Source organism: Caloenas nicobarica, chromosome 3 (assembly GCF_036013445.1).
Source record: "Caloenas nicobarica isolate bCalNic1 chromosome 3, bCalNic1.hap1, whole genome shotgun sequence".
Classification (NCBI taxonomy): Eukaryota; Metazoa; Chordata; class Aves; order Columbiformes; family Columbidae; genus Caloenas; species Caloenas nicobarica.
In genome coordinates this window covers 84,057,392-84,082,343 of record NC_088247.1, presented here as the reverse complement: position 1 = coordinate 84,082,343, position 24,952 = coordinate 84,057,392, and the positions used below count along the sequence as shown (strand labels likewise).

Genomic DNA, 24,952 nt, shown 5'->3' with positions numbered 1-24,952 from the left:
TGGAGGCTTGGGCTCCAGCCAGTAGGGAGGCAAGGCCAACCACAAAGTTCAGATCTGGATCCAAACTTCTGCATGTTTGGGAATAGTTAGTCCTCTGGTTTGAGATTTTACTCATCTTCATTGTGCACAAAAATAAGTAAGAAACTTGAACAGAGATGAACAAAATGCTTCAAGCTCTTTAGCAGTTTTCATTAACCAGGGGATTACACATGTGTTTGGGGGAATTTCTCTTTATTTTATTTTAACAAATTTACTTTATATATGACAAATACTTTGTCTCTTGGATTGTGTATCTGTCTCAAATGAGCCTGAAATCAGGTTTGGAATAAATGCCACTTGTGCCTCCACATTACATCTTATGGTTTAGGGAGCATCATTCCTGTGCGATCTCCTCTAGGTGAACCTCCCTTAGCAGCTTGGTTGGACTAGATGATCTCCAGAGGTCCCTTCCAACCCCAAACATTCTGTGATTCCGCAATGAGCTCCTGCCCAACTCTAAAACCAGCTCTTCAACCCAACTGAGGAAGAAGAGACTGGCTGCGAGCCACCGTGCTCGCAGTCGTGTGGCTGCCACTGGTCAGTGTCACCAAACTGTATGTCCTTGGACTGAAATGGCCACGCTGAGATGCAGCATGTTGTAAGGCACCGCTGGCTGTTGCTATAGAGCCCTCCTTTCTGCCCCAGAGAGCCGATTGCTACCCCATTTCTGGGGACTCTGTGGCTATAGCATAAACATAGGCATACTGTGCTCATCTTCTTGACCTAGTTGCATGAGGTAGAGTATGCGGAAGATGCTGGAGACTGCTTAATTTATTTGAACTTGAGGGAATGGCTTTGGTTGCTGGAGTTGGTGTGGCAGCTGCCTATAACCTCCTCCCTTTTCTCTTGCATTTTTCTTGTGGCAGGAGCTGCTTAGTTCTTGGAGGTGCTAGAGAGACCCTGCTTCTTGTAAGAGACTCACTTTTGCGAGAGCTTCACTACATGAAATCCTAAAAAGGCTGTTCTGCACACTGGATTTTTGCCTGATTTAGGGTACAAAGCATGTCTGACAGAGTGACTGGAATTGTGTCAATCACTTCTCATTTCATCCGTTTGAACCAAAGATAAAACCACTACAAATCTATTTAAACAATCTTGCATGCCTTGTTCAGACTCTGAAATTTGCATTTAATACTACAGCTACAGTGATTCATGACATATTATATAGAATGGACAGATTTTGAAAATATTATTTGCTTTGCTGTTGTGGTTTTTGTAAGAAAAGAAGCTAGTGGCCCTTTGTAAAAACTCCATAAGTAGCTCAGAGAGACCCCTAAGTGGCAAATGTCTGTCTTGAAAAGAAGACTATCTTATGCTCCCTTATGTCCTGGTCGTCACATTAAGTAGACAAATGAGCAAAGACACTGCAGAAGTTGGACAACAGATAGGTGCTTGGGAGGAGTCGTTCATGGTTTAACATTTTTTATCAAGAAAGCATGATCTTTTTAATAGAAACCAAGGTGGTGTTTTTTTTTTTTCCTGGTCGTTCAAAAATAACACGTGTAAATAGTCCTCATGCTCTTCCTAATTACACTAACTACTGATTTTGGAATAATGTGCTTCATTCCAATACAGACTGTTCACATGAAGATGCAGTTGGCATCAAAATGATCCTATCTTATTAATACTACTGTATATGATATAATTTAATTAAGGAGTAATCCCTTTCAAAATTGGTCATTAGCATTAGCTAGCAATTTGCTAAGTTTGCTTCAAAAGGTTAATGCTATAGCTATGGCAAGCAATAACTAATTTCATGGGGATTTATTGCTATTGAAAAGTATAATCAATTTCTAATAGCAATGCTTAATTTTTTAAAAAGGCTGTAGGTTGGTTGAGTGCACTCAGATTGCTTTACAATGGATATTTTCTGGCAGGTGAATAATTCTCTGCTAGTCAGTTCTGAGTTCTCAGATTTAGCACTTCAATTATGCATTCTTCATTTGTTTTATTAATTGTTTGGTTATATTTGACTATGCAGAACTATACATGCATGCATAATATATGACATATTATTCATGACATTTTCCAATGTGACAAGCTCTGGTTACTCATGAGTAATACAGTATCTTTCACACAATAAATAAAGCTATTTTATGTAAGCTTGTTCTAAGTTCTTAAATATAATTATATGAATTGTTGAAAGGAAATAAGTATTGAAATTAGGCTGATGCACAGTGTAGTACTATGAGGAAACAAATTCTTATGCATCAGGTAGAACTCTCCTAAATATGCTTATGACAGGAACAAATGAGATAAATGTAGATGTTCTGCACTTAATACCAAGATTGAAGCTGGCTGGGATTGCCATGCCAACCCTTGCTCTTACTCATTAGCGGTTCATTCTTTCTGGGCCAAATTATCTGCTGCTGTAAATTTTTGCAGGTTTATTAACTTCAGTAGAACTGGATTGAATTATATAGGCATAGAATTTAGCTGTGAAGAAGGATTTATTGCTGCTGTGTGGAGCTGAAGTTCCTGCAGGATTGTCCCTACATGGTAGGAAACACATGCCTGATGAATTCCATGAGATGCAGAACACTGGAAAGCCTGGTTTCGTGTATCTTCTGATCATCAAGCGCAGTAACCTCAGCTCCCTCTCAGTGCCTTCAGATGCGAATGTTTAGCTGTCGAGATCGGAAGGAAACTTTCTGTCTTGGTTTGAATCGAACACAATGAAAACATTTCAGTTTGCAGAATTGCAAAGTCTCGTTTCAGGTGAGTTTGAGGTTTGTGTGGCTGGTGTGTGCTGCCCTGGTGCCTCGTGGGAGCTGCACGTGGGGGCTTTGTTCCCTCGTCCTTTGTTCCTCCAGCATTGCTGCTCCCCAGTCTTCCTGATGCACAGAGATATTTCTGATAAGAGGAAATGGCCTCAAGTTGCGCCAGGGGAGATTTAGATTGGATATTAGGAAAAAAATCTTCACAGAAAGGGTTGTCAGGCATCAGAACAGGCTGCCCAGGGAAGTGGTGGAGTCGCCATCCCTGGAGGTGTTTAAAAGGCGTTTAGATGAGGTTCTTAAGGACATGGTTTAGTGCTAGAGTTAGGTTAGGTTATGGTTGGACTCGATGATCCTGAGGGTCTCTTCCAACCAAAATGATTCTATGATTCTATGATTCTATTCTATGAATTTGTCAAGACAGTGAGAGTCTCACCGCAGAATTTGTAGATGATGGGAGAACGTGAGGTGACAGTCAGTGGAACTATAGCTCCCATCAGAATCCAGTGTTTGAGGATGGCAGGTTTTACACTGAATTTGAGCTAATCTTCTTGAAAAGTAGCGTTACACAGGGACTCAGGGAAATATATTCTACTGCTGACATTAAATCTTTTAAGGCTTTACTGTCAAAATACTTTTGTTTGAATTGAAAGTACCAGAAAAAAAACCCAAAAAAACCCAACTGAAATTTGGAAATTAAAACATGCAGAACATTTCATTCTTTAAAGCATTTTCATTTAGAAAACCAACCAACCAACCAAAAAATTTTCCTTAGAGAGCATGATTTTGCATTGGTCTTGCTTTTACAGGGTGAAATATTTTTCCATGATTTCCTGCATGATATGAGGCTTCTGTGTGCACAGAAGGAGAAATGATGTTAGCAGATAAATTTTGCCACTTACTGAATTCCATAAAATGCATACCCACCTTCCTTGAACTTGCAGAGTAGCTTAAAATTATTTTTTAAATTTCCAAATATATTGTTAAATCCTCCTTCTTGTTGCTTTCCCCCCCCCGCTTAAGTCTGTATTAGCATTACTACTTTAGGACTTTTACCAATTGTTTAAATTCCAGTGAAATCTTGAGACAGTTCTGCCTTTAAATAGATAGCAGAAATTAATAGAAAAGGATGATTTAAAATGAAATTGCAGAAATCATTGGTACACTAGTCAGTTAAACTTTAGTTATCTGTTTCTGTTTGATTGTTATTCACCTGCAGTGCACTCAGTATCTTCACAGGAGAAAACCAGACCTCTATAGAAAGAATATCAACCCACTTGTCAAGGACAACATATCTCCAAATTCACAATTTTTATAAGGCTTATATGCTCTGGAGTTACTCCAGCTTCATTAAGACAGAGCAAACACAATATAACAGTTCTTTCCTGCATTTCTAGAAGACGATGTGAAAATTGTATCTGTTCCTTTCCTTGCAAGTCTTCAAATTTTATCGAGAGAGGAATGCACTACTGAAAATAGTTAATTTGTGGAATAGATTCTACAGCAGAAAAAGATTTATACAGGTATTCATTATGTGATGTTAATTTTGGTTCCCCTTTTGGATTGTTGTGTTTAAAGACAATCTGACACCATTGAAAACTAAATATGAACTGTTACAGCTGAATTTCATGTGCATTCATTAATATTAGAAGTTAGTTATGAAAAACTCCATATCACGATGTCTTGAAATTCTACTAATTAATAGTATTACTTATGTTCTCTTCTGGTAGTAAGAATTAGATTCTGCTTTCATTTATTACAAATGCAAACTACTGACCATGTAGTTCATTTCCTAGTGCATAAAACTGCAGTTGAATTGCAGCATCTAGTTTACATGCTATTCTATCAGTTCCAGTGACACATAACTATGAATTAATCCAGTATCCTGACTTCTCTGACACAGGTATGTATGTGGTCCTGAAAAGACCACGTTGTTACAATAGTCATGAAGTCACACAACAGTTCTGAATCTGTTATTTTACAGATAAATATGTGTGAATGTAATGCACTGTTAGTATTGAATAAATAAGCTTCAATATGGTGATTTTCATGTATGGAGAGTATGAGAGGAGATCGGTCTTTCTGTAACATCTCAATAATAATCCTGAAATATACCTAAAGCCTAGTAGAAAAGTGGTTCCTGGAGCCGTTCTTTTATACTGAATGCTAAATATAGCCTTCTGCAATGGAAGAATAAAATCAGCATTCAAAGCATATTTGTGTTAGAGCTGTTAAAAGATTTACTTTCCATTCACTACCAGCATTTTGCTCTCACATTTCTCATCTGTTTACCTACAGGATCACAAAAGGGCTTCATTGTGTGCCCTCTTCCGTCACGCAAATGTGCTGGCTAGCAGAAAACCAGCGAGAACATTACTGCATTGATTTTCTTTCATGCCTGCAAGCCATGAAGTTTCCATGATTAATATAAATCAATATTTGTGGCAGAGCAGAAGGTGATCTGCATAACTGCTGATGAAAGAGAGAACACCGAAACTTTCATTCAACATTCTCTGTTATTTATAAATACGTATCTTCAGAGGATTCCCACTGCACCAGGCTTCATACTGTGAAACCTGAAGTTTTTAGTGTGACATTGACAGAATTTCCATAGCTGTGATCCCCTCAAAAGATTTTAGCATAAATAAATTAAAAAAAATAATAGCTAGAACCTGACTTAGATCCCCTGCATTTTGTTAAGGACATTGTCCAAATGCCTCTTAAAAACTAACAGGCTTTGGGCATCGACCACCTCTCTAGGAACCCTGTTCCAGCGTTTGACCACTCTCTAGGTAAAGAAATGCTTCCTCGTGGCCAGTCTAAACCTCCCAATGAAGTCTATTAAATCATTCCTTCAAGTCTGAAAGACTTCTGTACGTAGAGTTGATGATGGGCATTTTTCGGGCTAGAAAATTACAATCCTAGCTATCCTCCTGCTTATCTGGTGTCCTCTGTAATAATAGGAGGCCCCATTCACTGGTATTTCCTTTTTGCTCTCCTCATGCAGGATTCTTTCCAGTCTCTTTTTTACCAGCCTTCTGCAAAAAGATTGGAAAACAACAACTGTGAACTTTGCAGTTGTAACTAATAAGATAATCTGTTAAAGGTATGTGTTCATATATTACATATATATGTATATGTATGTATATGTATATTACATATACATATATATACAACTAAGCACAGTATAAGAGTGTTATGCAAATGAGAGGGGGAATAAATTTCAGGTAAACTCTTTGTAGGTATGAGAGACATGATTCATAGTTCAAGTTTCAGTTAAAAGTACACTAGAAGTTTTTGTATTCCTATGGTCTTTTTTTTCCAGGAATCACAGAATCACAGAATGTTAGGGATTGGAAGGGACCTCAAAAGATCATCTAGTCCAATCCCCCCGCCAGAGCAGGAACACCCAGATGAGGTTACACAGGAAGGCGTCCAGGCGGGTTTTGAATGTCTCCAGAGAAGGAGACTCCACAACCCCCCTGGGCAGCCTGTTCCAGTGTTCTGTCACCCTCACCATGAAGAAGTTTCTTCTCAAATTTAAGTGGAACCTCTTGTGTTCCAGTTTGCACCCATTACCCCTTTTCTTACTGTTGGTTGTCACCAAGAAGAGCCTGGCTCCATCCTCATGACACTCACCCTTTATATATTTATAAACATGAATGAGGTCACCCCTCAGTCTCCTCTTCTTCAAACTAAAGAGCCCCAGCTCCCTCAGCCTTTCCTCATAAGGGAGATGCTCCACTCCCTTCTTCATCTTCGTTGCCCTGCGCTGGACTCTCTCCAGCAGTTCCCTGTCCTTCTTGAACTGAGGGGCCCAGAACTGGACACAATATTCCAGATGAGGTCTCACCAGGGCAGAGTAGAGGGGAAGGAGAACGTCTCTTGACCTACTAACCACCCCGCTTCTAATACAGCCCAGGATGCCATTGGCCTTCTTGGCCACAAGGGCACAGTGCTGGCTCATGGTCATCCTGCTGTCCACCAGGACCCCCAGGTCCCTTTCCCCTACACTGCTCTCTAACAGGTCGTTCCCCAACTTATACTGGAACCTGGAGTAAATGGAAACCTGGGAAAAATGAAGCTATTGCTGTGAACTTGGTGCATAATCATTGTAAGGCTTAAAAGGATGTGCACAGATTTTGAAAGCTTAGTTATTGGTTTTCCAAACGGTAGAACTCCAGAGTGTGGTTTTCTCTCACATTTTTTTGGCTGCTTGTACAAATTCTGTATAGAAAACAGGCCTGCCACACGTGTGGTGTAACCTACATTAGAAAACAGCTTTGCAATAGTTCACTTTGCTCACTGTTACTGACTGGCTTTCTACCAACAAATCCACCTTTTAAAAACTTCACATTTTAAGCGTATAAGTAGCTCAGTGAAAACAGGTCTCTTTATGGGCTAGTGACTGAGAGAACTGGAAGTAAATAGTGGTTCTGTATCTCTTTACACCCCTTGAAGGAAGCCTCTGTTACAGCTAAGCTGGCAACACTTTTAGGCATACATGTGGTTTTTATATGTCTAAAGAACATAGCGTAATAAATGGTCTAATCTGACTATCAAAACCTGACTTTGGACCTGGATAAGTATGGAAATGTCAGTGATCACAATTATAATCTGTGGCAGTTTGTCATCTATCAAAAATTTCCAGTCTTAAATCTCACTAATGTAACACTTTGTGTAGAATCCACGTTTCAGTGTTTAGATATATAGTTTTTAAAGTAAAGGAATGGTCACATCCAGCCTGTCTACAGCATGAACTATGATAGGAAATAAGTGATTATATCTTAATCAACTTTATGCAGATGTCTGTATAAAAGAGCAATGTTGGTCCTTTGTTTCTTGGTGTTAGAAATGGATGTTTGGTGCAAGTAGGATGCATTCTTAGAAAAGTCAGATCACTTCTATTTTTTGGTAGAATTAAGATTGAGAAATGGAGGTGGTGAATCCTTGCGAGCTATAACAATACTGCATCCAGTGGTGTGAATTGTGAAATATGCAAATTGTATGTTACTCTAGGTAGTGATTTCCTTTTAATGCTAAAGATTTTTCTCTGGTAGCTCTTGTACTTATGTAATTTGTGTGAGAGTAGTAACAACTGGTGCAGCAACAACTTTGCTTGCGCAGGATTGCTGCACAACTCTGTGTCCCAGAAAGAAGTGGTTCACCTGAGACAGATACAAGTCACTGGGACTGTGATGCAGAAATGAGGTTTGCACAAGTCCCAGCAGTTCACATCAGTAGATTGACCACAGAACCATCTGAAGTTTCATTGCTTTTGTTCTCTGCTTGTATTTTGATACACTGGTATTCATCCCCTCCAAATGCTTGTCAGTCCAGCGCTTTTTGAATTACTACCTTGTCTTCTTTTTTTTTTTTTTGAATAACAGCAAGGACAGATGGCTGTGTAGTTCCCAATCAAGAAAGAATGCTAATGAATTATACAGAACTTCTGACTTGCATTTAGTAGCACCATGACATGTTATAACAGCCTGCCAAACCCAGTATTTCTTATAAATCACATTTCAAGTGGCGAAAATGTCTACCTGTCATAGCTGAGGCCTCTTCAATCAGTGTTTGAAGATATGATTTGCTCCATCTTGTAAAGTACATTTTTATGATAGATGTTTCCTTTTTAATGGACAAAATAAGATAATTTAGTATTTTCTTCCTGCTGCCCAACCAAGACAGCACTGTGCACTTTATTTCATTTGTGGAAGTGCTCTATTGTTCTTTTGCAAGAAGAAAATCCATTTCAGGGATGGTGTTTGAATAATCATTGGCAAGATGCCTGAAGTATTGATATCATTGTCTCATCAGGGCTCTGTACACCTGCATGCCCATGCAATGTCTAATCTTACTTAGCAAGAAATTGATTTTTTATGTTTGTTGAATACTGACTGTTTTTATGTACTTAGCTTTGTGGTCATACAGATGACCTGGAGCCTAGACACGCCATCAGCAAAAGCACTATAAAGACTGATGATTTATATCGTAACAAATACTGGTAAAATTTGTAGGCGTAACATAAGGAACCACCTAATAGTTCTTCACTAGACAGTGATGTGTGTCCAGCAACATTAAATCAAATGGGTATAGTGATTTTCTGATTTAAAAGAGGGAGTGTTTGTTTCAGAATTTATCCTCACCTTTAGGTAAGGAATTATTCATTGTTTTCAGTTTTCAGCAGATCATAACAATAAATTTGCTTCTGCAATTTGATCCGATTAGCAGATTTCAGTACAGAAAAGTTTTTCTTTTTGAAGAGGTCAAGTCATTGGGGAGTTATTTCTGTCTTACAAGTGAACTGAGCAGGAAGGAAGTGTCAGCACTCTGAAGGGATGTTCAGCCATCTTAGAGCTTTCCACGTTTTCTGTTATGTACCTGTATAAGAGATCTGTACAGCTCCAGGAGATACTGACTGACTTCATGGAAACAAGGAAGGCTAAATCCCCAGCTGGTATAAATCAGCCTTGTTTTACTGAATCAGTAGAGCTATGCACTTGCTTTACACCAGCAGACAAGCTGCGTGAAAGTGCATGTTGGAAAAAGGAAGCTTATGTGCATGCAGGTATTACTTACTATGTGTATTAGTGGTAATTATCAGTAATATCATCCCAGTGGCTCCAGGGGATACATTAATAAATTTTAAAATATAATTAATTTTAAAAGTAAAATAAATTTGAAAATAAATGAGGACAAAAAAAAAAAGTAGGGCCATAGTTGTGCATAGTGGCCACTGGAAGTGCAAAACCTGGTATTTTATTTTATATATGGCTCATTCTGTAATTTAAATTCAAACTTTGGTGTATGTTTGTTCTGGGCTTAATTTATTTAAGGGTAAGTTGTACCTTTTTTTTTAATTGAATCATACTGCTGCTTTATGTGATCAAAAATCCTCTCTGGTCATACAGCCTAGTTTCTGTCATATTCATAGAATCATAGAATAGTTTGGGTTGGACGGGACCTTCAAAGGTCATCTAGTCCAACCCCTCTGCAATGAGCAGGGACATCTTCAACTAGATCAGGTTGCTCAGAGCCCCATCCAGCCTGGCCTTGAATGTTTGCCTGGTAGTACTTCAGTGCATCAATCCAGTACTTGGATGCTCCTGCATTTGCTCAAAAAGACTTAGAGAAAGCATTAAAACCAAAAGAAGGGGGGAAGTAACCTTTGTTCCTTTCACTTGTTTTTCAATATACTCTATAGGATTAGTGTCAATTCAATGTTCTTCATTCTTCCCAAGAATGGGTGGGGAGTTCTGAGGGCTTATTCAGGGAATATTGTGTGTGGGCAAAACAAGGTCATGCCTGCCTCCCTTCCAGTACCTCATTCCTCAGACCACTCCCAAGAAACATCTCTTGGCGGTGGACTCAATTAATTGTCTCAAAAAAGGGTGTTATCCAGGAGAGGAAGATTTCACTAACTGTATAAAAGGCAGTTACATCAAGCAAACGGTGTTTCCTGCAATCCTCATCATTGCCCTGCCCTTTGGACTGATGCATATGCTGGTTAACTAGAGAGTTGATGTGAGGTGAGGTTCACTAGAAAAAGGAAGAGGTCGGCACATATGCAATAATAAGGAACAGGACACAAAAAATAAAAAATGTGTGAGTGCATACATCATGAATTAATAGTTATAAATCTATGCAATGAACTCCATGTGTTCAAAGATGATGAAAAAATACTTCAAATATTTTTCAGTTTCCCTATAGAGTTATGCTTTTCTTATGTCAAACCTTGATCTACAGTTCTATGGAGAGAAGCATTTGCAATGTTACAACAACCCCCTTCACTTTAGATTTAAAACAGGTTGACAGAAATGTAAACATTGTATTAACCAATATTGATTTCTCTTTTCTTTTGGAGTGAGAGGGATGAAAGTAATGAGAAATCCTGAATTTAGTTTCAAAGCCAGTCCCTTCACCCTTATTCTGAAAGTTTAGTCTTCTATGTGAAAGAAGTGCCTGCTGACATTGCTGAGTACATAAGTCAATGACAAATCTTCCACTGAATTAAATGGAACCACAATTTCATCTCAAGATATCAAAACAGATTTTTATACAGGTGCTCATTTGCTTTCTGTTTTAACTTAAATTGAAATCTTAAGAACTGCATGGTATGCTATCCATGTTCTCGATTATGCTGAGGAACAGATTAGCAATTAGAATTTGGCGTGTATTTTAACAGGAAGAAACTAAGCTGTTCAGCTGTTTCCTGGGATATTCTGGATCCATTGCTTGATCTTCTCTGAAATTCGTCTCATCTACTAGAGTTCAGTTAATTCTACTTCAGATTTTGACCTATTCCAATTCCACATAATTTCTCAGTAAACTTACAGATAATGTCTGCATTTTTAAAAATGCCACATAAGATACAAGTGAGACTGAATTCAGCGTGATGGATGTTGTTTGTAGCATTCTTAGCAGAGGGCTGAATTGCTGGAAAGTCAAAGCAATGTAGTTCATTCATACCCAGTCTGGCAAAGAGCGAGCATAATATGTCATTTGGGAACTAGTATGCAAGCAAAAGAATGTTTTAATGTGATGGACAGGTCTGCACAGATGTTTAGATCCAGCTGACAGCCACAATATATGTTAGATGGGTACTTCTTTTCAGGAAAGAGGAACATAAGCATTTTACGAGATCACATTTATATTCTGTCTAGAAGCCGTTCTGCCTTGAGAGGATCCCACATGCCCCTTCCTGTCATCCGAGGCTGTCGAGTAAGCATCCTTGACCCACCCTGTGCATGTATCACATAAAGTTGTCTTTATAATGTTTTTACACTTAGCCGAGACGTGCATTGCACCTATAAACTTGCCCAAGCGGACTCCAGCAGCGTGGCTGCCGTAGCGTATTCCCCAGTACAGGCTGCACAAGCTCACCTGCACACAGCCAGCTGCCCGCTATCACAGTTCAGCTGCTTGGGCTGCTGTTGGGATTGAATTGAATATTAATTGTTGCCATTAATCTGCCTTGCTTAGGTGTGCCTGTGTGAGTTGCAGTCCAGTTGCTTTGCAGATATACCATGAAAGAACTTGAAGTGGGCTGTGCTAGGCAATTGTTATAGACTCTGCCTCCTTGCTTGCTCAGAGCGTTCTTGGAAACATTTAAGTCAAAATCTTGGTCCAGAAACACGGTGGTAGTCACAGATCTGGCTGAAATACTGAGGATCAGTGAAGAGTGCCCTTAGTGCTGCCACAACGATGCATTCTGATGGATTCTGGTCAACGGATTCTGGTTGAATTCTGGTTGGATTCTGGATGAATTTGATGGATTCTGGTCAAATTTTCTATTTTTGGCACAAACTTTACACCTCACTTGTTAGATGGTAATAACACAGTCATTAGAATTGCTAAACTGGCTATGTATTTAGAGGATGATAACTGTTAGCAAAGATACTATGATAAAATAATGAACAAATTCTACAAATTCAGGATTATGGGGATTGCATTATTGCTATAAATGCAAAAATAGCTGTTTTCAAAGATAAGGAAGATTCTCTGAAGGTATATTCTATCTAATCAAAACATTTCCCACATGAAAAAGTAATAAAAGCAATAAAGTGATAAAAGCAACATTAAGCTGTACAAAGATGTGATATGCAGACAAAGAACCACTTTAAAGGAAGGTTTCCAGTTATGAAAGACAATTATGGCTGTTTGGTCCCCTCAGAGTTCCTTTAACAAACACTTGGGAACACTGATTAGGGCCTGTATCTTTGTTTTTCCAGTGCCATAACAGAAATAATTAATGGCAAAAATGTGAAAAGATTGACTGAGAACTTGGTATTAGTTTATAGGACATACTCTTAGCTTTAAGCTAATTAAAGTGAAATTCTGAGAAACTCTTCTCATCCTCAACAGCTAAAAATTTTCTCTTTTATGTCATTTGGAGACTATTTAACAATACAGATATCATAAGGGAATAGGAGAATGGTTATTTAATTTGCTTACTCCCTTGGCTGAAGAACTGGCTTTTACGGCCTTCACTAATTTAGATCTTTACAGAGCTATAAGAAGCCAAAAGCATTATATATTTATATTTTTCCTGTCTATTATTCTGTTTAAGCTTCAGAATTTTTACAAAATAAGAAAAAACTCTTGATTTAGGTTTCTTAGAAAACAAACAAATGTCCAAAAAAAAGGACAAAATACCACAAAAAACCCAAAACTCCTTAAGATTCTGCAGTTTTAAAACACACTTCTGTTGTCTGTTCCTTCCATTATCAGTATGTCTTTTCCCATGGTTCATAAATTTCCAGTAAACCTTAGAGAAATTTTCCAAGACCGCAGATAATGTTTAAGACCATGTTAAATTAAACCCAGCCCATAACGTTTATTAATTATTTTAAGTGCTTCCTCTTTAGCTTTTATTTCCACTATTGGCAAACTAGGTTTGAGAAAAGCCAGTGATCTGAATACCAAGGAACACTTCCAACTTAAAACCAGGGAAATTAGCAGAGTTATTTCAGATCTAAACTGCAAGAGATGTCAGTCTGTTTTGCTTCATGGATTTGTCTGCAGTTTCCCTCACGGAATCTGATTTAAGGGCCTAATTCCAAGTCCGGACTTTGGGGGAATTTGGATAACGCCACCAAACTCTAGACCTGTTCTCATGTCTATGGACATTGCTATGGGTAGAGGCCATCTTCACAGAACCTGTTGCTTGTGGAAGGCACATAAATTTTTGCCAAAGCCTTCTTCCATACCCACACATGTCCCTGGCATTCCCTGTGGTGCCATTTATAACTTGGGGAAGGACGCACTTCACATCCACACAACCATAAATGAGGTGTTAGAAATGAGTATACTTGCAATTAGGGTAAGCAGGATGGTTGTTTCCTCAGGAACAGAGGGTTCCCTGTCTGCAAGATTATTTGGAAGTTACTCATATTGCTAGGAAAAGTCAAAGAAAATAGTGAGCCAAGTTTAGGTTGGGTATTGAATTACAGAATGAGCAAAAATCTTACACAAAGGAGAAAAAAAAAAAAAAAAAACACAACATGTGGTCAGGTATGCCTGTGATTTACTTTTGTGTGTTTTTTGGGACATCTCATTCAGGTGGCAGAGCTGAGGGCACTGGCCTTCCTCAGACACTGCCCCAAAGCGTCACACCTCAGCACCTCACCTGAAGAAAAAGCCTTGTATAGCCAAAAACTTGTCTTTTGTTTTCCCCCTCCACTTTCTATCAGTTGTTTGGATGAAAGGCATTAGCTTTACTTGTGAACTTATGAACTTTGCCTTGTTTAAACACCTCACCCATTGGGAGTAGAGTGATGCCACCCTCTTCCTTAGTCACCGTGTCTTATTTTTGGCTGGACTGACTTTGGCTGTCCTTGGGTTGTATCTGTGCAGGGAGCTGCCAAGACACCGCCCTGCCCTTGGAGCAGCTTCTGCTCTGAGCTCCGCTCCCTCCCTCCCTTTCTCTTTTGTTCCTTTTGCCGTCCTTCTTTTTAACTTCCTTCCTAGATCTTTTTCAATAGGAAGGCTGCCTGGGGACCTGTACTAAATAGAGATGTGAAGGAGCGGTGTTTCCACCCCTGCTAGCTGTGGCTGGGTCCTGGGAGATGATATGCAAATCTAGCCAGGGGTACGCTCCCTCCTTCCTTCCTGTTTGGGGCCAGGATTTTCCCTTCTCCTTATCTTGGTGCTTTCAACTTACATTTCACTTGTATTCTTTAATTAGCACATTCCTTCTAGCTTGGCTGGCTTTTTCCTGTTTACAGCATCTCCACAATTGCTACTCAACTCTATAAATCATACACTTCATGAGAAGTGCTCATTGTAAATATGCACGTTACTAGACTCATCAATTCTAGTTCACTGGGAGCTTTGAGTATAAATTCTGTATGACATATTAATAATGCAAATAGTAACTTAGTACTTAAAGTGACTTCCTAAATGGCTGTCTTTTTTATTGTGTTTAGGAGTCTTGTTATACCTGAGTGGGTAGAGGGTAGTGTTCAAATATATCAGTTGAAAAGATGTACAAATTAACTACATTGAAAATGGAAGCTATTCGTTTTGTAAAGAGCATCACGTGGCAGAATGTGAGGACACTGCTTCTTAAAGGCAGAATTTGGCTCATGTTACTTCTCACGAGGCAGAGGAAAGCAGTAATGATGCAACCCACTGAAATTCTGCAAATAATAGTATAACAGATGGAAGGAACAGGAATAGGGTAATGCTTTCCCCTCAAAGGCAGCATGTCTACTTGGCCAGGCCAGATGTGTAGTGTGACAGATCTTTGCCATAAAGGAGTGTGTGACACATTACTTGATGTGCTGCTCCAGTAAGTTCTCATTTAACAAATTTCAGCATCAAGCAGTAGAAATGTGAAATACCTTGTGCAGTGAATTTTAAAATACTTTTGCATGGAAGATTATGTACAAATGATAGATGGATAGATACTACTTAAATGGTATATCAAGATTATGGAGAGGTCCTAAGAAAGTCTCTAAAGCCTTTATGTATGAGCTAGCAAATCAGAAAGCTAAATTATGTCTCAGAATTGTGGAATCCTTTTGAAAGTAAATTTGATCAGTGATTATGTAAGTTGATAAATACATTACTTGCATAAATGTCCAGAAATGCATTCAAAAAATGAGGTGCCTTTTCACTCTATGATAGTATCAGAGAAATCATAGCAAAGTGATTAAAAGCTGGGCCTGTGTCCTAAACAAGAGCAGAATTTGGCTCTTGTTACTTCTGCAACTTGAGTTATATATATATATGTATATATCCATATCAGTGGGATAATATGAGACCATAACTGTGGCACTGAGCTGTGATTACCATACAGTGCTATGAGGGATGCTGGGCTTAGGAACTGTTGCAGCCATGAATGTCAAAAGAATTGAGGCTTTTAGGCTGAAGTGGTCTTTCGTTAGACCATCTGATATAATTGGAAAAAATGATCAAAAGCTTATCTGTTTTTTTTTCTCTACTATCAATCACTATTATGAAAGATACTACTTTTCTTTCCGTACAAACCTTTGTTGTTCTATTTATCCTTCTAAGTGCAGAGGACATATATTGCTATGTCAAATGTGCACTTTTTAATATTGATTACTTGAGACACTGTATGTGACAAATGCAAAGGAAATAAAGAAAGGAACTTTGATGAACATATAGGAGAGTTTAACTGAAGCAGACTTCTCAGGCTGTGTTTATTATGAAGCACAGATCTCCGACGTGCAGAGACTGCAGTGAAGTGACTAGAACTGTACTGTACAGTGGCATGAAACTACATACTAAAAGGCTTATACTGAAGTTTACAGATTTATTTTTGAGGCAATTGCCAAAGCTGGAAAAGAGGTTAAGGTTTTCTTTTTCGTATTCTGAAAATCAGAATACTCAGTGTGATATTCCAGTCTTTCCTTTCATGAAACACAGACTGCAACATTTCTATCTCAATTATTTCATTAAGACCAATGATTTAAGGCTGAATTAACACATTATCTTTTGGAAAGATGCATGCTTTGGATCTAGGAGTGCAAATGCAAGAGAGTTCATCCATATCATTCAAAACTTTTCCAAAAGCGACTGCTAACTTGACCATCCAATCAGTAGATCTTTCTGCGTCTTTTTTCCTGAAGGCTGAGAAGTGCCCAGTACCAAATGATTTTTGATAAAATAGGTTGTGACCAATTGTTTTAAACTTTCTGTTCTTTATGTGGCTAGAATTTTTAGCACAATTATTTTTAATAGTAGCTTCAACCTGCATTTGCAGTTTTTAGCCTTTTATGGACAGAAGCTTTCATAGTTCAGCTGAATGTTGTATTTGCTTGCTCAGTGAATAAGAGTCAGACAGATTCGCCTCCTATTTCCTAACAAAATTAATTTGAGACCTTACACTTAACCATAGCAAACAGATTAGAAGTTCTAAGAAATGAGAATAAGCAGATCATCACTGAAAGCTTTGAGGAAGAAATGTGTCAGTGAGGCAATTGAATTGAAATGATCATGTGGTCCCTTACAGCTGGGAAGAATGACAGAGAAATACAACAAAACCAGAAAAATCTGCAGAGAAGATTTGCTCTGGATTTTGAAAGTTGAAGGTATGCTTTCAATCCCGCCAGAAGGAAAGATAGGAAACAGCAAAGATTTTGTGTGGGGTAGGAGGCAGACACAGTGAGGGGAAAACAGAAAGTCTTTCATATTCTACAAAAGAGACTCTCAATAACAGAAGAAAATAGCTAGTGCTATGCAGAGAATACAGAAGAAAGTAGTAATCATTTTTTCCCTTGATTTAACCCTTAGCATAATATACTGGGCCAAACTTGCCTTCTATAACTCTTCTGATTTCAATCGAATTATATCCAGGACTGATTTTGTCAATATATTCCTCCGCTAAAACTCACTGTATAAAAGCAAAAAGTAAATAAAGTTATTTTGATTTTAAGTGTCTGTGTGTACAAAAATAGATATTTAATAAATGTGTGTGGTTGGATATAGCCAGTTGGAAACAAATCATTTAATGACTCCAGTATGAGTCTGTTGAAGTTGTTACATTTGAAGAAGCTATTCAGCTCCAAGGAATAAGCTGTTTATGCATTATATGGTTGTTACTTTAGCAGAGATACAAAAATGAAAAACCTTCATTTGCTTCAATCATACATCCTCAGTTTATCTGGGCTCCCACAGATGTGGAGGATCATTTGTAGTACTGTAGGTATGAGCAGCAGCTCAGATGGGAAGGAAAAATAATGATGATAATGGTATGTCCTTGCTTTACTGAGCAGTTAGGAATGGCATGAGACAGCAACAGAGGTGTCAGGTTTGTAGAGTTTAGCTGTGACCCGTTTCAGCTATGGAAGAGCAGTGAGCACTAGGGAGCACAGAGGACAGCAGTTTTTCTTGGTTTGTCAGCACACGGAATAGTTAAAGATTTACTGGACTGTACTGGGTTTGGTTGAGGTGGAGTTAACTTTCTTCATAGCAGCCCCTATGGGGCTGTGTTTTGGATTTGTGACTAAGACAGTGTTGATACCACACCAATGTTTTGGTAATGATGAACAGCACTGGCACAGTCCCAAGGCTTTCTCTTATTCACACTCTGCCCCCTCCTAGTGAGTAGACTGGGGAGGAGACACAGCTGGGACAGCTGACCTGAGTCAGCTGAAGGGATGTTCCACATCATAGAACAGCTTTCTCAACAGAAAAAAGCCCTGGGATGGGGATAGGGGTGAGGGAGTGTTGTGGCTTCCAAGTTAGCAGTTGCTTGGAGCTTGGCCCAGCATTGTTTTGCTTGTGTGAGGTGGTGAGCCATTGCCTTTGCATCACTTGTTTTGTTTTCTCTTCTCTTCCCTTCAGTTATTAAACTGTCTTTATCTCAACCCATAAGTTTTCTTGGTTTTGCTCTTCTAATTCTCTTATCCCACAGAGGTGGTAGTGGGGAGTGAATGCTGGGTGGGTGCTTCATTGCTGGCTGGGGTCAACCCACCGTATGGCCTTTACTGCACAGGTTAATGGACTATAAGGTTTTGCACTCTCTGATGCCTGCAATCTGATTTCCTTAATAAGTATATAGCCATTTGGCAGTTACATGTCCTTAAACTCTGAGTCACTGAGGGCCATTTTCAATCAACCAGAACACCAGGAAAAATACCATGCAGTTAAATGTCAGTGCCTAATGCTTCAAGATATACGTTTGCATGGGTGAGTCACCCAGTTAACATCCTGCATTCTTCCCATGGAGCTGAATGAAACACAGACAGAAGTTTGTCCAGAACAGGTGCTTTTATCAGATAGACTGATTTCATAACCATTCAATAAATGAGTACATCCTTCCATTTTAACTGCCTGCAGCACTTAAAATTTCCTGTCAAGGTGATGCCACAACTGAACACCTATCTCTCACATAATTTCTCTCAATGTACCCATGCCACCATAGAGTGCAATTTAGTCTTTAAGGAACGGTTCTTCACAGGAGGAAATGGTCATAAACGTGTGCCCTGAGGTAGAGCAAGAAGAGCAAGGACACCTCGTGCCACAGCCAGTTAGCTGGGGTGAGTGGTGAACGACAGTCTACAAGCTGGAAGAGTTATTCCTAGTGTAGGGTGAGGCTGCGGAGTCCGAGTGCAACAGCCAATCCCTTAAAAATCAGGCGGAAGGTAAATAGAGCAAGATTGAGAAAACGCTGCGGTATCATTCAGAAGATCAGCCTGATTTCATCTCCAGTTTGCAATTTGTAAACTTCCCTTTATTGATTGAATTTTCTTGTCTTTCCTTGGTGACTACCTTGCCATGAACAGTCAGTTAAATAGAATCTAAAACTTGAAATCAGCACTGTAGAGAAAGAAAGGTAGGTTTGAACTTCTTCATCTTGAAAATTTCTAAAACTAGCATTTTCCTATGATTCTGAACAGGTAGCCCCACCTGGCACCACTCTGCTTGCAACGTTTATGGAGAACAAATGTATGACATATGGTTGTGCTAGTCCCAGTAGTTGGTACTGTAGTGAGTACAAAGTGATGGCAGAGACAGGCATTATATCTCTCCTATCAAAACATAGACAGTTGTCTTGGAAACACTGTGATCATCCTAGTGCTCTTTTTTTTGTAGTGATAAATGCCTTTGAATGACTTTCTGGGCTAGAATAAAATGGCCTACAATAAGGGTGGTAGTGATGAATATGCAAGTAATCAAATATTTAGTTCAGTAGGCAATTTTTAACTGTCCTAAAATATTGCTGAGAATTATTTTAAACCAGAATATTTTTTCAGTGATTTTTGGTTTATATATGATCGTTTGTTAAGAAAAGAGCTTTTTACCACCGGTAGTGGAAATGCTGCTTAATAACATACCGAATATTTCATGGATTATAATCTGGTTTTTTGAAAAGGTGATTACTATTAAAATATGATTATAAACAAAAATTAGAGGAAAAGTCCTTCAGAATGGGAGGGAGAAAATTCCTTTTTTAGAGAGCAGATGTTATTCTGCTGAAGAGCTGACTAAATAATATTATGAAAATGTATTCTCTTTCTTCATTTTCTGCAAATCATCAGCTCTCAGGCTTGTATATGGAAACACTGGATCAAAACACTTCGAAGTCAGTGGGATGTTTTCCATTGAGTGCCACGAGCTTTGTGTCAGAAACTTGTGGCTTTTAACTTGTGCTAATGTGCTGGACATGGGGAACGTGTTTCTTCACTGTTCTGATGCTGAAAATGGAGTAGTAGTGCTGTTTTTCTGCATAATAGGATGCAGGACAGCCAATAGGTTTTACATATAATAGCTCTGTGCAGATAAGAAAACGAACAGGTTTTTTGTGATTCCTTTCAGTCTGTGCAGAGACCAAGCATAATGTTTGTCCTTCTAATGCCAGCACATGATAGTTTTGAATATTGCACTTGATGGTTTTGAATATTACAGCCCAGATGCTAAAGACAGAATGACCTTAGTCGTGACAAAACTGGGCATCTGCCTGTGATAGCAGATATGACTGTATTCTTCGCTACCTCTTCTGGTGGCATTAAAGACCAAGGAGAAAATGATCCTTAAAGATAGAATTTACTTCTGAATACCTGAACTAGTTTTGTTGGGGCACATTTGACACACATTAATATGCAATTTCTTGTAGGAATGCAAATCCAGCACTTCTTTCCCACACATTGCATAATTACATTTCTGTGATTGTTTAAGGGCAAGGGAAAGGGAACCCCTCATTTCAGTTAGTTTCAAGCAAGTAAAATTGCAGCAAATCTTCAGGGCCTCTTTTGAGAGAACTTTCTCTTGTACCATCTTCTCATAAACCACTGAGAGTTTCTTTAAGCTCTTAATGTTTGATGTTTATACTGTTGTTTGGGTTTTTTTGTTTTGTTTTGTTTTTTCTGTCTTGGATGGAAGTATAATTGAGTTAAAACAATCTTTCACTGATGAATACTTCATTTACAATAAACATAACTGTAGTAATTTTATCTGTCATTCAAGATGCTGCTACCTTGTAAAACTACATTTAAGAAAACCTGCTGTTTTCTTCCCTAGACTAACTGGAAATCACAATTGGTTAAGCAGCATTACAGAAGGTCATTATTCTTACAAATAAACAATAGAAGATAAAATTATCTAAAATAGTTGAAGAAAGTTCTCTGGACGTCTTTTTCATGTATATTTTTACAAAACAGCATTTGAGAAATTGGCATCTGTCTGTCAACCATATCATATGAGACAGTCTAATCCAAGTCAGTGAATTCTGGTTAACAGTTCAGATATATTTGAGACACTGATATTTTGTTTGTTTGGGTTTATGTTAGATGAACAGATTTTACATTCCAAGAGGTTTGGCTGTAGCTTGACTCCGAGCATATTTACTGCAGAAAACAGTGTGTGACATTAGGGCAAGTTGTAGGAAACAAGAACAAAAGGTCTGAACTTTTTGTTGTTGTTGCATCATATTCTTATGAAATGGTATTGTAATCCTCACAGGACAGGGAGAAAACAAAGAAAATTAGGATTCAGAGCTGTAGAGCTGGATGAGATTATTTCAATTAAATGTAGAGCTCTGGGTCACAGAAAGGGTAAATGCTTTGCCCAGAGCCACAGAGGAAGTTCCAGATCAAAGCTTTGAAAATTGGTGTTCAGGTTCTCAGTTACTCTTCTTTTACTGCAAGAATTAGTGACCATTGCAGCCAAACAATGCCATTTCTTTTCTCTCATTCACTGTCTCTATCATTATCTTTCTATATTTGCTACCTTTTTGTTTTATTTTCTTATTTAACAGTGCAAAACATAGAAATCAGGAAGGCAGTAGCTGGTATATTTTTACAGACGTGCCACTTTCTGGAAACCCTATTTGTATGTTATGTATTCTATATTCTGCATCACTACAATAATGATTTGTGACTGAGTGTATAGCCAAGGGCCTGCCCTAATTTGCATTGTTAAAATTTTAGCTAATACTATAATATCCCTGCAGGTCATTTGCAACCTACATAATCTATTTGCTGAAGCAATGTCATGTAAATTAGAGTTGTGAGTAGATGATTGTAGATTATTAAGTTAGCATGTCTTAAGAATTTACCACCCTTGAGCTGAGATGCAGTAACTGGTTGTTGCATGCTTCTATTTCATGACAGGTAAACTCTGGCTAATTTAATGCTAATTTAAGTCATCATGCAGTGCGTGATTGTCTGACCATACCTTACAATCTATTCTTTTAAATACCTAGGTAATTTTATTTTTTCACAACGAAGACTGAAGTTGCTTACAAGCTATTCAAAACTCAGGTTTATCTGACAGTGTCAATATAAGGTCACACACTTGACTCTTAGATGTTTCGTAACATGAATTTTGATTAGGGATGTGTGTATGGCACTGGAGGCTGCTGCTGGTTTTAGATTCTGTTTTCAGCGCAGGTGCATGGCAGCCCACCAGCCAGCAGAGTTGCTCTGGCATGGGCATTGAACGCTCTGTCCTTGGGGACAGTGTGGCCTCTGTACCCTCTCTGCTGCCTTTGAGTTTTCTGTGTTTACTGAAGAAAACAGTGTTAAGTTTTGACATCTTTGTATTCAGTGACTAACGTGATAAAATAAATAGGGAAACAACCAAAGGATTTCCTGGAAGTCTCATAAGTGTTGCTATTCCCTACTGAATGGCTCTATATACATATAATTTTGGCATATTTTAGAAGGAACAGCAAGGCATGAGCCAGAATGCTCACTTAAGATTCCTTTATCCAGTGTAAGACATAGATTGACAGAGGCACAGTGTTTTCTTGGCTATCAGTAAAGCTCTGCATAGCCACAGAGTTACCCTCAGGAGAAACAGATTTTCAGAATGGTATCATAAACAGACATGTGCTGTTTGGGGAGATTTTGGGGCCAGAATACAGAGTGTAGGCTGATAGTCAAGAACTGGTTAGATCCTACAGTCTGTGCGGCCAAAGTAGGGCTCCAGCTAGACAGCTTAAAAACCTAGACAGAGATGGTATCTGGTGTATTTTTGGAAAATAATTAGGCACATTCTTTTGAATACTTAAAATTATGATGACTGTATCATTCATCGGGCTTGTTGGTTTAAAAAAAAACAAGTGATGCTGTTAGAGCCTGAGAACAGAGGCATCATTTCTTTGTGAGAGATTCACAGACACTTGATTTCATTGATCCACCCACACAATCTGAGATAAGCATAAGAAAACTTTTCTACTTCAAGACAGAAAGTTAACTGGTTTGAAAAGCTATCTTGAAGGTCAAGGGCTCCTGTAATAAATCTTCTATATCAATTGATCAATTTGATGATGTTTCCTAAAGTCCATATAAAAGTTCATTGGTTTTATGTTTTAATGTTCTCGGAGCAGAAAATTCACATTTTGACAAATGTACTGCTGTACGTTAAAAAAGGATGCTATCGTGAAACTGCTGTCATTACCAATTAACGTTCTTATAGCCATTTTCTTTCTTGTGATAATGATTAATTCATTCTTACCTTAGCAGAGATTCCTGTCAAAAATAAATGAGAGTGAATCTCAGACAAAAAAGAATTCAGCAAATGAGTTGGGCCTACATAGAATATTTAACATTACAAAGAAAGCAACCAACTTTCTCCCTAATTATGTTACATTTTCGTCACTATCTGATGGATCCTTCACTGTTACAAATTGTAACGGTACCATGTGAAATCTTCTTGAACTGTGCTGATATGCATATCTGGGGAACTGGGCCAGTACTGCAAGCACCTACTGGGTCTCAGAAGTTGGATGGGCCTAATCACTACAAGCATTGATTCATTAGTGCAGAGGTCTTCCAGTTATTGGTGCACTTGAGAAATCAAATTAGTCCAATAGTATGATATGCAGTCTGTTTAGCAACACTGTTAGAAACATTTATTGTAATTTTACGATAATGTCTTTATTTGTGATGTTGGACGTGCTTTTTAGTGATGTAGCTCATTGAGCTCCAAGTGCCTGACTCATGCCAGTTTAGAATGAGACTTCATTCTAAAACTTTTATTACAAATAGGAAATTCCAGGAAAAAAAAATCTGAAAACTCCCCAAACCTCTTACAGGTTATTGGTCAAGTTAAGTGTGCTCCCCAGTATCATAGCAACAACTGTATGAGATTAGCACTTCTGTAAAATATTTGGATTCTGCAAAATGGCATTTTCTGACAAACCATCAGTTGAATCTAGTTTACAGACTTTCCTTAAAGAATTCAATGTCAAACCCATTTTCTCCTTCCCATGGAGGATATTCTCCTCTGATTTGTCTAAGCCACAACCACTTTTGGTTATAATCGCCAGGAGAGATATTATCTGGGTAAAACATATGGTCGGGTATTCTGTGCCATCTAACTCGAATCACTATACTTTTATTAAAAGGTTACTTGCTTGAGAATGAAGTTTCTGGTCTGCTAAAGTAAATGCTTTTTCTCTCTTTTAAATTCATGGCATCTACAGAGTTGTTTTCAACTATGTCTTGCATGGAAACTGAGGGAAAGTTCCTGAAAGCAGCATGAATCATGTGTGAATTTGTGGTTTTCTTTTACTTGGTGTTATTATTGAGGTTTATGGACCATACCTAGAAGGGAAAGCTCATATTTCCAGTGGTGTTATGATTTGTGTGAAGCACAATGCAACATGACCATGCAAGAATTGCCTTACTTTCCTGAAAAAGGCTGGTACTTTTGGCATTATTCACAGAAGGCTATATAGCACGCTTTGACAGCAGTACGCCTACCTATAAAAGCATCTATGAAGGCTTCAGAGCACAAAAAAGTTGTTGAAATTACTTTTGAACTATGATGTAAAGTTGAGCAAATGGATGTATGATCTGAAACCAAAATAGACCATTTTTAAAAAAAGGTGCATATGGATTTGAATTAAGAATCTCTAGTCGAGTCCTACTGTGAAAACCCATGGAAATAAGTTACTATTCATCCCAACCTGCTCCTCCAAAAATGGCAAATAACATAGATTTCATTGTGCACTTTCAATGACTCCAAGAAAAACAGCTCATATTATTTGTCCACTGAAAATGAATAACAGTGAATGTTTTCCTACACACATTATTTTCCCACATGCATTGTTTTCCCACATGCATTTATATATGTCTTACATGTATTATTTCTCTCACTTCCAGACTAAAAAATACTTTATTTTTTTCTAAAATTCATTATAGATAACTTGTATAGGAGCCAGAAACTGCACATGCTTTCAATATAGAGAGAAGAATATGATTTGGAAAATACAT

The 24,952-nt window shown here is 38.2% G+C and overlaps 1 protein-coding gene across 1 annotated transcript in view; it reads left to right on the top strand.

The window, feature by feature from the left end:
* The window catches only part of SMYD3 (SET and MYND domain containing 3), a 411,825-nt gene that overhangs the window by 284,771 nt on the left and 102,102 nt on the right, over positions 1–24,952 (top strand). The gene's annotated exons all lie outside the window — the stretch shown is intronic.